Raw genomic sequence first — 14,661 nt, 5'->3', positions numbered from 1 at the left:
TATTTTAAACGCAATGGATACAAGTACATACTAAATTCTACACCGAGTTTGAACCGAAAATCCCTTAGCTTTGGTAACTAGTAACTGCCAGTTATAAGAACTGGTGGGCGCGAGTAGTTATATATGGATCCATAGGGCTTGATATCCCCGTCCGAGCTAGAGCTCTAGCCTTTTAACGGACGTATGCTATTTGAGAAGCGTACACGTTGGTTTGCGTGTATTATTAAGATGATTATACAAAGGGTACAAATTATATATACGTTAAGTTTAGTTACCAGGGTGCTCAATTTTGTAGAATATTTTGATAAACGTTTCTGGATGAAACAACTGAAATCTTGTGATCCACTTTTATATAATATATTGATAAACGTTTCTGGATGAAACAACTGAAATCTTGTGATCCACTTTTATATACAGATTATGCAAAACACTAAAACTATGAACTCACCAACGTTTGTGTTGACACTTGTTAGCATGTTTATTCTCAGGTTCCCTAGAAGTCTTCCGCTGTTTGCTTATATGATAGACAAGCTATGTGCATGGAGTCTTATATGGCATATTTTTCAAGAAAACGTTGCATTCACCAATTCATCATCATGTACCTTATTTTGACTGCATTGTCAACGGAAGTACTATTGTAAACTATTATATACGGTGATTGTCTATATGTAGAAATCATCAGATGTCGAATACCTTTGATTTAAATATTCATTTATGGTATGCCTTTTCAAAAGAATGCAATGTTTACAAAACGTATCATATAGAGGTCAAATACCTCGCAATGAAATCAATGAATGACGTGTTCGTCCATATGGATTTGGAGCGATCGTCACAGTTCGGGTTATGTAAAGGTTATTTTACGGGTTTTAAAGTCGGAGCTCTGTCCGTGTAACACTACGCGATAAATAATCAATGTAAGCTATGTTCTCCTTTTTAAATTAAGGTCTCGTACTTAAGTTATTATTATGCTTATTTGAGCCAAAGTAATCATGATGTTGGACTAAATATTAAAGACGGGGTATTTGGGCTTTGTACCATAATTGGGGTTTGGATAAAAGAACGACACTTGTGGAAATTAGACTATGGGCTATTAATGGGCTTTATATTTGTTTAACTAAATGATAGTTTGTTAATTTTAATATAAAGATTTACAATTGGACGTCCCTATAAATAACCATATACACTCGATCGGACACGATGGGTGGGATATTTATATGTACGAATAATCGTTCATTTAACCAGACACGGGAATGGATTAATAGCCACTAGAATTATTAAAACAGGGGTGAAATTATATACAAATATTAATTGTTTAAAAATATAATATATTAATATAATATATACAAATTATATACAAATATTATTAATATAATATATTTTATACAAATATAATTGTTTAAAAATATAGTGTGCAATAAGCCCGCTCCCTGTGGAACGAACCGGACTTACTAAAAACTATACTACTCTACGATTAGGTACACTGCCTATAGTGTTGTAGCAAGGTTTAGGTATATCCATTTTGTAAATAAATAATTAAAACTTGTGTAATATTTCGTCGTATTTTGTATTTAAATTAATACTATTTTGTATAACCCGCTGCACACATCAAGTTTTTGGCGCCGCTGCCGGGGACTCGGCGAAACGCTATATTTTTAATATATATTTGTATACATATATTTATATATCATTTTTAGAAAAACAATAAAAAAAAAAACCTGGAACCCAGACCCATGCGATCGCATGAGCCGGGTGTTGTAAAGCCATGCGATCGCATGGCCTGATCTGACACGCCAGAAACCCTATTTCAGCATTTATTACGGGGTATTATTTATTATTATTATTATTATTTAGGGTTATTTATAATAATATTTAGTTTTAGTTTTAATTTAATTTGTAATTTAATTTTTATTAGTTTTATAATTATAAAAAAATTAATACTTTTATAAAATATATAATATAAAAATAATATTTTTATAAAATTTATATTTTTATCATTTTAATTACAATTTGTATTTTTATCATTTATTCGTACTATTTGTATTTTTATCGTTCGTAATTAGTTTTAAGACTAGTATTTTGCCGTAGCTTATTTTATATTTCTAGATTTTTAGGTTTTGCCTTAAAATCCCTTAAGTGCCTTTTCTTTAGATTAAGATTTATGTGCTTTAGAATTTTGCGACGCTGTTTATAAATTTTAGTACCTTTTAAGTTTCGACGTTTTTCTTTCTTATTTTTATTTTTCGACGTTTTTCGACGCGCTTCTTTTTCTTTCTTATTTCTCGACGATCTAGTTTTTAGGACATAGAATTTTCTATTTCTTCTCTAAAATTTCAAAAACGAAAAAATTATTTTAAGCGGTTAAATTGAAAGACATCCAAATTTTCTGGTTCGTAGTAATAGTTGGATTTGTTAGTGGCTGAGTTGTGAGCTTCCGATTTAAAGGGTTCTGGCTCCCTGCTGCATCTATTGGCTATTCGAAACGTGGGCAAAATCAGAAAAGTCTATTAATTTGATAACTTATATAATTTTTATTTTTATAACTAATAGGATAATTAAGTAAATGCACCACATTGTAGCTAAAATTTGGTAATAAGCGCATTATGGAAAATCTCGAGAATATTTTGGAAACTCTTTATGACATCCGAAATCAATTTAATCAATACTCTCAAACGGGTGTTGATGACAATTTGTTCGGTCAATCTTGGATCACGAATGACGAAACAATAACTGGTTGTGAAATCTGTGGAGATTATCACTCAACATGGGAATGTTATTATTACGTTCCTATGGAAAATTATGCACCCATGGAACCTGAATGGAATGATTATGAGGAATACAATTCTAATTGGGATTATTCCCAAGAATATATCCAAACTCAACAACCAGAAGACGAGAAAAATTACGTGTCTGAAAATTCTTTAGATTATATGAAAATCAAACTCGAAGAACTTGATGCTCAAAATGAACAAATGAGAGAATTTGTAAATAGGCAAGCTGAAACTCTATCAGATTACACACCTGTTGATCTGAGGAATATTGTGCAAGAAAATCTCATATCATCAAATTTTGATGAATTCGAGAGCTCCGAAATCACCAACTATCGCGATGATACTTTTTATTTAGCTTTACCAATTTCACAACATATCGACACATTAGCCTCTACCGACGAAATCATCGATCAATCAATGAATGAAGAAGGAGTAAGAGTGACAAATTGGTACTCTTGGGAAAACGATAACGTTGAAAATTTTGCCCCCGAGACCAAAGTGGTGGAACCGATAAGTACCGTTAAAGAAGAAGAATCTACTTTGATCCCGAAATTCACCATTCCACAACCTTCCAACCCAATATTCTCAATAGACGAGTCATCTACTGAAGATGAACTACGGGCTGTAATAGATAATGACACCTCGGATTTCACCCAATTGGGTAATATAGGTGAAACCTTTGATCCCGAGAATAAAAGGAAGAAAATGTTAGGAATTTTTCACCCTATAGTATGTATGTCGGTGTATATCGATCCATTTGACCAAGAACCAGAAAAGAGACATATCCATTTACTAAAAGCTACACTTAAAAAAGAATTAAGTAGTGACGATCGGGTGGGTTTAAACTTTAAACCCAATGATATATTTTATACCACCTTAGATGTAAATAACTGGCTCACTATTTTAATTCGTGGAACTTATTCTACCGACTTCACATGTCGTCAGCTAAGTGTGGGGAAGTCTAACCCCACTTAACGTTAAATTAGGGGTTTGGGTTAGTGCATAACTCATTAATAAAAATGCATGATGAGTTAGGGTAAAAGACACATTTTCAAATATTAGCAAACAGTCCAGAAAAGCAACCGTTTTTGAAGAAAAACATGTGTGATAAAACAAGAAGGAATGAACGATGAGGCGCGCCATCTATCATTCGACGAGCTTTGTAATTACAAACTGGGTATTTTTAATCATTTTTCTACACTTATCACCCTCGTGAATTTATAATTATAGTCTGATTTCATGCAAATGAGGGCATTGCATGATCTCAAGTGTGGGGAAGAGATATAAATTCTCTCAGGTTTACACTTGATTTAATTGCCAATTTGTGAAAATTTGAAAAATTTTCAACTAAATGAATTCAAAATCATGTTTATACATATTTAAGAACGATGAAAACTAGGTGTTAATACCGAAATTATCGTTACCTCGGAAATGACATAAATTGAGAAACAACTAAAACGCTTGAATTTATTTATTAGAAATAAAAAGACGCATGAAAAAAACCAAATGTGGGTAGAATATACCAAGTTATTCAATTAAAAATTATCTATCACATGTTTCTGTAAAGTTTATTGCAGGTGCTTTTATTTTGGACTAAATTAATTGTTTTACCCGATTTATTGTAATACTTTTGAAAGAATAGATGGATCTACACGATGAATCAATTCCATCATTAAAAGGAAGTAAAGTCTCCCGAAAAAGAAACGCGCTTCTTGATTTAGGTCATGAAGTTGTCGTCCAGACCAGCTGTAGGTTGACGAAAAATCTAGAAAAGTCATCTCTAAAATCAGCAGGAAATCCATGGACCTCAGCATCAAACAGGGTCGCCAAGTGGTCAGACTTATCATAACCATGAGAGGATCTGTCTCGTAAAATGGGGAGGGCGCCGTGCAAATTAGCTTGATAAGACTAATGAATCAGATCCCCAGAAAGGATAATCTCCTTAAAGATTAAAAATCAGCTTTTAAGACTGATATTACTCAATCCTAGAGATTGACCTTAAAGATTGAGAATTACAAACTCATGGAATTCGATGATATCTAAACTCGAGCTTGAACGAGAAAATATTTTGATCAAATTAAAACCGATTTGTTTTCTAAAAACCCATTTTTAATGCGTTCATTACCATTGAACATAAAATCCTAGGAATTCACCTAGAATTCATTAGGTCACCTGAACCAATTCGGGTGTCAACCGTAAGAACGGTGGTTGCATAGCATGGTCGTAGACAGGACCTTGTGCCAGACCGAAAAAAATTATAGGGTGATCTTTACTATTGCTCCTACAAAGCATAGTAATTGCATCCGACACGTTTTAGACCATGAACAAATGCATGTCATTAAACATTGCCTTAACAGTTTCTTGTTCATCGCTTTCCTTTACAACCGGACGGTAGTTTGCCGAAAGGTAATATACGGGACAAGTATACTGGACATGTTGCTTTCCCAATACAAGGTTAGCAAGTGGGTGACACAAAACCATAAGTTTTGAGCTAAAATTTTCAAATCTGAAACCCACAAAACCCACAAAAACATTTTGCAAACACCGGTGAAGGGGTATTCCGGAAAACTTATCTAGGGTAAAAGCTAGAATGAATTTTCAAAAGATCAAATGTTTTCATAAAGATCCAATTTCCTTAAGGATCTAAATTTTTATAGTCATGTGGAACTGTAAACCACATCGTTACTATCATTGTTTATACCGCCGTATCAAAATCACTAATGTATAAAGTGTGAAGAATAAAGAAGTGATTCGTGTGATTTAATTTCAAGTTCTGTATTGCTTGAGGACAAGCAACGTTCAAGTGTGGGGATATTTGATAGTGCTCCAAATGAACATATATTTAGTAGCAATATCTTCCCAATATGTAAATTATTTAGTTGTAATTGTCCTATTGTAAGTTGTAATCGTTATTATTAAATAAGTGCGAAGATAAAAGGCGAAAACGACGATTTGAAGACGCAAATGACCAAAAAGCTCAAATGTACAAGATACAAATCCAAGTGGTTCAATTTATTGATGAGAAACGTCTAAAAATGACAAAAGTACAAGTTGCGGAATGCAAAGTACAAGATATTAAAATATACGAAAGGACGTTCAAAAATCCGGAACCGGGACCTGAGCCAACTATCAACGCCCGACGCAACGGACCAAAAATTATGAGTCTACTATGCACAAGAATATAATATAATATATATATAATTATATAAAATTATATATATTATATTATATAATTAAATATAACGTCGACAAGCTAGAAAACAAAGCAATTGGGCATGGCCATACTGGCCATGCGATCGCATGAGATTAACACTGAGAACCCATGCGATCGCATGGGCCTCAGGATCAGACCACATCTATAAAAGGCAACGAGTTTTGGCCATAAAAATATAATAATAATACTCCTCTAATAATAATAAATATATGTATATATATATTATAGTATAGGGTAGTTTTATATTAGTTAGTTCGGGTTATGTAAAGGTTATTTTATGGGTTTTAAAGTCGGAGCTCTGTCCGTGTAACACTACGCGATAAATAATCAATGTAAGCTATGTTCTCCTTTTTAAATTAATGTCTCGTACTTAAGTTATTATTATGCTTATTTGAGCCAAAGTAATCATGATGTTGGACTAAATATTAAAGACGGGGTAATTGGGCTTTGTACCATAATTGGGGTTTGGATAAAAGAACGAAACTTGTGAAAATTAGACTATGGGCTATTAATGGGCTTTATATTTGTTTAACTAAATGATAGTTTGTTAATTTTAATATAAAGATTTACAATTGGACGTCCCTATAAATAACCATATACACTCGATCGGACACGATGGGTGGGATATTTATATGTACGAATAATCGTTCATTTAACCAGACACGGGAATGGATTAATAGCCACTAGAATTATTAAAACAGGGGTGAAATTATATACAAGGACACTTGGTGTAATTGTTAACAAAGTATTAAAACCTTGGGTTACACGCAGTCGATAACCTGGTGTAATTATTAAACAAAGTATTAAAACCTTGTTACAGTTTAAGTCCCCAATTAGTTGGAATATTTAACTTCGGGTATAAGGATAATTTGACGAGGACACTCGCACTTTAAATTTATGACCGATGGACTGTTATGGACAAAAACCAGACGGACATATTAAATAATCCAGGACAAAGGACAATTAACCCATGGGCATAAAATAAAAATCAACACGTCAACCATCATGGTTACGAAAGTTTAAATAAGCATAATATATTTTATTTCATATTTCATCGTACTTTTATTTACTCGCTATTTTAATTAAAGTCATTTATTTATTGTCATTTATTTTTCGCTACTTTAATTATTGTCATTTATATTTTGCATTAGGTTTTAATTGTAACTTAAAATATAAAATCGACAAACCGGTCATTAAACGGTAAAACCCCCTTTTATATATTATTAATATAATATATTTTGTACAAATATAATTGTTTAAAAATATAGTGTGCAATAAGCCCGCTCCCTGTGGAACGAACCGGACTTACTAAAAACTATACTACTCTACGATTAGGTACACTGCCTATAGTGTTGTAGCAAGGTTTAGGTATATCCATTTTGTAAATAAATAATTAAAACTTGTGTAATATTTCGTCGTATTTTGTATTTAAATTAATACTATTTTGTACAACCCGCTGCACACATCAATATTCTTATATGCATCTTGTTAATGTCGGTTACCAGGTGTTCACCATATGAATGATTTTTATCTCTATGTATGGGATGCATATTGAAATATGAAATCTTGTGGTCTATTATTACGATTTAATATATATATGTTAAAACTATAACTCACCAATATTTTTGTTGACGTTTAAAGCATGTTTATTCTCAGGTAATTATTAAGAGCTTCTGCTGTTGCATGCTAAAATATGGACAAGATTCGGTGTCAGCATGACTGTATAATATTGTTTAAAACTGCATTCGAGATTTACTTTATTGTAACATATTAATATTGTAAACCAATATGTATTGGTCGTGTGTATATGTGATATTTTTAGATTATCAATTCTTGATAATCTAGGTGGTGTCCTTTTAACCTTGTCGATAAAATAAAGGTTATGGTTTGTTTTAAAAACGTATGCAGTCTTTGAAAAACGTCTCATATAGAGGTCAAAACCTCGCAAAGAGATCAATTAATATGAAACGTTTAGAATCGATATGAACGGGACATTTCACGATGGGTGTCCCGGAATGATGGGGATATTCTATATGCATCTTGTTAATGTCGATTATCAGGTGTTCAATCCATATGAATGATTTTTGTCTCTATGCATGGGACGTATATTTATGAGAAATGAAAATGAAAATCTTGTGGTCTATTAAAATTATGGAAATGATCGATTATGATAAACTAATGAACTCACCAACCTTTTGGTTGACACTTTAAAGCATGTTTATTCTCAGGTATGAAAGAATTCTTCCGCTGTGCATTTGCTCATATTAGAGATATTACTTGGAGTCATTCATGACAAATTTCAAAAGACGTTGCATTCGAGTCGTTGAGTTCATCAAGATTATTATTAAGTCAATTATAGTAGTGGGATATATTACGAAATGGTATGCATGTTGTCAATTTTCGATGTAATGAAGGATTGTCTTTTCAAAAATGAATGCAATGTTTGTAAAATGTATCATATAGAGGTCAAGTACCTCGCGATGTAACCAAATTTAATGTATTCGTCCAGATGAATTAGGACGGGTCCTTTCACTTTCAGCCCAAGAGCCATAGTTGCAGCTCACGTAATGAATTAGTTGCTTAGACCTCCATATGGCTCATCTACGAAGCCGTACTCGTTATCAAGCATTGTGGCGGACCTGAATGACAACAAATTAATCAAACTGAGCTTGAACACCAAACCATGATACTAAAATGGGGCAACATTTCTACTTGAATTTTGCAAAGAAAGTCGGGTATAGTCAGTTCTAATGTTGATCTCGTTATATGCCAAACTAATACAATGGAACTAAATTGCTTCATTGTAATTTCTTATCAAGTATGTCGTAGCGAGAATAACTATATGTCAAAAGTGCATAAGCAAAGAAAGAACTGTGCAAAGTTATCTATACATTGCTCTTAAGTAATACACATGCTTCAAGTTTGGCCAAATTTAAAAAACAGAACACAGATGCTAAAAGAGCATGCCATATAAATATAAAACTTGTACAACTATCTAAATGAAGATGTGACGATCGCTCCAAATCCATATGGACGAACACGTAATTCATCGATTTCATTGCGAGGTATTTGACCTCTATATGATACGTTTTGTAAACATTGCATTCTTTTGAAAAGGCACACCATAAATGAATATTTAAATCAAAGGTTTTCGACATCTGATGATTTCTACATATAGACAATCACCGTAAATAATAGTTTACAATAGTACTTCCGTTGACAATGCAGTCAAAATAATATACATGGTGATGATTTGGTGAATGCAACGTTTCCTTGAAAAATATGCCATGTAAGACTCCATGCACATAGCTTGTCTAACATATAAGCAAACAGCGGAAGACTTCTAGGGAACCTGAGAATAAACATGCTAACAAGTGTCAACACAAAGGTTGGTGAGTTCATAGTTTTAATGTTTTGCATAATCTGCACATAAAGGTGGATCACAAGATTTCAGTTGTTCAATCCAGAAACGTTTATCAAAATATTCTACGAAATTGAGTACCCTGGTAACTAAACTTAACGTATATATAATTTGTACCCTTTGTATAATCATCTTAATAATATAAGCAAACCAACGTGTACGCTTCTCAAATAGCATACGTCCATTAAAAGGTTAGTGCTCTAGCTCGGACGTGGATATCAAGCCCTATGGATCCACTTACTACTACTCGCGCCCACCAGTTCTTATAACTGGCAGTTACTAGTTACCAAAGCTAAGGGATTTTCGGTTCAAACTCAGTGTAGAATTAAGTATGTACTTGTGTCCATTGTTTTTAAAATAAAGTGCATGTATTCTCAGCCCAAAAATATATATTGTAAAAGCATTTAAAAAGGGAGCAAATGAAACTCACTTTAGCAGCATATAAAGTCGTTCACCAAAATGTGACCGAAACTCGGATTACCAAATAACCGTAGATCTCAACCTAGAGAACATATGTTGGTCAATAAATGTCTATCAAGCTAGGTCAGGTCATAGTGTACCACAATTCTAATGCTCGAGATTGACATACAAAAGTTATCCAAAGTCATTTCAAAAGGTCAATTTTGACAATAGTTCAACAAAACGAGGCGTACCTTATATAAGGATTCATTTACTCGGTTGGTAATATTCAAAAATCCAATTTATCAATCTTACAAACAAGTTGTTTAAATATTAATTGCAGATTCAAAAGCAATTCCAATTAACGTCAATCATAATTCAGTTGACCATATCTTTTGATTCGTTCATCGAAATTACGCGATTTCTAAATGAAAAGTTATTGATTTTTCGCCAGCTTTCTAAAAACATGCATATCATATACCTTTTATCAGTAATATATGTATTTAATTCGTGATTCATTATAAAATGTTTAACGACGAAATTTAGCATACAAGCATGCATAAATATATATACTCAAGCACTAGACATGTATACACTATTAATATATAAAAGATAAGATATGAATGCTCACGTATCAATATTGTGATTCAATATTGCAGGAAAGTACGTAGACGCAACAGAGATGATAAACACTAGGTTTGACTTGCAAACAATACCCACGAATATTACCCATAACCTCCATAGCTATAACCCATAATTTCCTTAGCTCTATCCCTTTCGAAAAGCTTGTTTTGAAGTGACACACTCATGACCTCGTCGTAGTATTTTATGTATAATATTAATTAATAATAATAATAATAATAATAATAATAATAATAATAATAATAATAATAATAATAATAATAATAATAATATATAAAGAGAGCTGAGGATATATGTGTGTGTAATCGAGCAAAAACGAATTCAATTTATAGACTTTTCCTGAAATCTGACCCCATGCGATCGCATGGGTTTTATGCCTATTTTCCATGCGATCGCATGGCCCCAAAATCCAGCTCATAATTTTATGTTGTTTTGTTTGTCGACATATTTAAATATAATATATATAATATATTTAATTTAAATAATTAATTATATATTATATTAAATTCATGTGCATAGTTGACTTGTAATTTTCGTTCCGATGACTCGTACGTTGTCACTCGACTTATGTCCCGGTTCCGGTTTCTCGAACGCATTTTTGTACGCTTAGAAAACTCGCAATTTACGTTTTGTGACTCGTACCTTTGTCAAAATATAGTCTTAAATTATCAATAAACTATATCATTCAAAGTGTATCTTAAACTTTCGAGTGTTTTGGTCAATTACTTTTATATATCATTGTCTCTCTATTTGTTAATATATATATAATAACAAATCGTTTTATGACCAAGTTAATATATATTTTCAACATTCATAAACACGTTTTAAATATACATCGCATATTATTCATACAATTAATATTCCAACTTATCATATATATTCAAATAAATATTTAAACCAATAAGTTTAATGTACAGTATCAAACAATTAATACATTGTTACATTTTCAAGTTATAGTATATATATATATGTATCTATATACATATAATTGTTCGCGAATTGTCAAGAACAACCGAAAGGTATTTGAATATATGAAAGTAGTTCAAAAATTTTGAGATTCAGTTTTACAGACTTTGCTTATCGTGTCGGAAATGTTAATCATACAAAGATTAAGTTTAAATTTGGTCAGAAATTTCCGGGTCGTCACAGTACCTACCCGTTAAAGAAATTTCGTCCCGAAATTTGAGTGAGGTCGTCATGACTAACAATAAAAATGTTTTCATAACGTATATGTGTTGATAAATAGAGTTTTATCACCGTTGAATAATATGGATAAAACAATCCGATTATTCGAAGCGTATGAGAGAAGTTATCGTAAAAGAGTGAAATGAAGAATAGAGATTCGTCTTAACTCTTGACGTATTAACGATTGATTTTCGTAATTTAAGGAATAGAAAATCTTCATAATCTAAATAAGATTTGATTCTTCGAAATTTAAGGAAATTAAGATTTCCTTTAAATACGTAATCTGCCTCGATTGCTATGTCTGATATTTTGCTATAAATTAACCACTTCCATTTCATTATTTTCACCACTCCTACATCTTCTTCCTTATTTCATACTTCCAAAAGTTTATGAAATGCTTAATCCAGTTCTGATTCTTGATATTTTCTTGGCTATTGTATCCTTCATTCTTCTTTTTCATTTGCCACCCGAGGAAATTATTTTCTTCTACTATTACCTTGGGGTTATAGTACTTTTTATTCTCCCGTGTCTTTATATTGCTATACGCATTGATATACACGGTTTGTAATATATGTGTTGTTGTCAGGCTTTATATTTTCCCTTATATTTCAAAGTTCCTGCTTCTGTCTTCTATAATTATTATCATCCCCAGTTAATGCTTTCTTTTATTTGCTGCGATTTATACCCCAATTTCTATTTCAGAGTTTTGTCCCTTCGTTTCATCTTCTTGTGACTAAGCATTGCTTATAATGGTCCAGAATTCGTAGGTATGGATTTTAAAATGAACATAGTTAATGTTCTAAGAAGGAAATTGTAATGGCACGATTTTGATTTGTCAAATTACCAGAATATCCGGAAAAGACCGAATCATAAAGAAAATATTTTCTTGATATTCTTAGAGATTAACTAGAATACAATAGTCGTATGACATAGGACATGATGACATTATGATCTGTGAATCATCATGTTCCATTTAGAAACTCAGCATGACTTACTGTAATATAATCACGTTGATCAAGTGTCATTATATTATACTAACTCATGCTTCAGCTCCCAACACCACTTCAAAAATATTCATATTTTAAACTCGAAGGTTTTAGAATTTAGAAACTAAAATAGTTTCTTTTATGATGTAACACAGATATCATAAGGAGAAAATTGATTTCCGATAAGAATGATTATGGAATTATCTCAAGAAATATGGAGGATATTTATAATGAAAGATATGATGATATCTTAGAATTTCTAATATCAGAGGATGATGAAGAATATTGTCCGCAAGGGTTTAGATTCGGAAGCAAGGTATTCGTTAATGGCTTCAGCAAATACTGAATCATTTGGATTCTTGGAAGGCAGGTTTCGTCGTTGTGATTTATCCACAGCCTCCTTCATACTTTGCTCAATCCGTTTTCTAGTTCCAAACCTTTTCTTTTTCTGAGCTTTGCCAACACACTATTCTTTATCATTAAACTTTTTACTGTTAAGGTCGTTTACAGTTTTTGCTGCTTCATCAGTATTTTTCAAAATTTCGAGAACTAGTTCGCGGTTTAAGGTGTTTTTTGGAAACTTCACATTCAAAGTACGTAAGTATAGGAGATAGATGTTATATGTACACATATAACGGTTGGAGTAGACATGCTGCGAGATTTCAAAATACTGATTGATGATTCCCAGTAATTGGCAAGACAATTCTTGTTATAAGATGCAGATGAGTAAATGATGGGGTTTCGATAAATATAATGATTTTTCGAAAAGTCTAAGATCAGTGAAGTTGTTGGTAAGTTTACTGCTAATGTGGTGGAACATGAAAGGTTCCCCAGTAACAAGAACGTATATGTCAAGGTTATAATAAGGTTAATCTGAAAAGTCGAAGTTGACTGGTTGGAAGTGTGATGAAAATTTGATATCTTGAAAAGAATTACAAGATTATTTTCAGTAATAACAACGTTAAAGGATCTTGCACAGTTTTGAAGTCAAAGTATAGCTTTGAAAGATGTAGAGATCTAAGAATGATGTCACCGGTTCAGAGTTATGGCTTGGATTCTGATCCGTCAATATCAGAATATGTAATTGAATTTGTATGGAAACGATTGTATATTGCTGTGAGCATAGTTAATAATTTTTGAATCAAAGTTGAAGAATGTACAGTGTAACATATTAATTGTGAACTTATATATTTCCCGAGTATTACCTACCCGTTAAAGATTTCACAATTAATATTTTGTACAAAAGAATTTTTATTACCGTCTTTATGAAAATATATGTATGTATATTTTCTTCAGATGTAATACAGATTTAATGAGTTAATATCATATTAAGCTCATTTGATTTTCGGCTTGACATAGAAATGATTAATCTTTAAAATATTAAAGATTACATAATCTATGAGGAGTATTTCGCTAATGAAATCAATACTTCATTATTTATTCTTATTGATATTCCTTGGTGAAGGATGTTGGTACTCGTGGATTTTTGTGAACCTTATAAGGCACAGATGATGTTTTCTGGAAAGTTTCGAGGTCATCGAAAATGAAAATGTAAAATCAATTATGTAATTGAATAATACACTTGGTTTATTAGGAAATGGAATTCATTGAGTTGAAACAGAGATTGTAGTTAACGAAGGTTAAGTTGTTAACGAAAGATGTACATTATATCATATTAGTAATATGAATTATCCGAGTAGTATTTACCCTTTTTTAATTCTTACATAATAGCTTAGTACGAAAAGATTTATGATGGTTTTAAAATTTATATATATAAGATATACATATAAATTCTTTAGAGGGATTGAGTTATTACTTCATAACTCATTGATACAATATACTCGTTGTTGACTCGTAATAATATCCACAGTGCCTTCTTGAACTGGCAGAGCTTGTGATGTTAGAGGCGATGTTGACAGCACTGACTGTGCTGGTGAGGCTAAGGGTACTATTGATGTTATTGGTAAAACAAGTCTAGCTTGTACCTTACGCACCATTCTTGTCAGGGTTTCTATTCTTCCTTCTATCATCTCTATTCATCTGATT

The sequence above is a fragment of the Rutidosis leptorrhynchoides genome, chromosome 1 (assembly GCF_046630445.1).
Source record: "Rutidosis leptorrhynchoides isolate AG116_Rl617_1_P2 chromosome 1, CSIRO_AGI_Rlap_v1, whole genome shotgun sequence".
Lineage (NCBI taxonomy): Eukaryota > Viridiplantae > Streptophyta > Magnoliopsida > Asterales > Asteraceae > Rutidosis > Rutidosis leptorrhynchoides.
The sequence above is the reverse complement of the archived record's forward strand: the minus strand, read 5'-3'. Positions refer to the sequence as shown.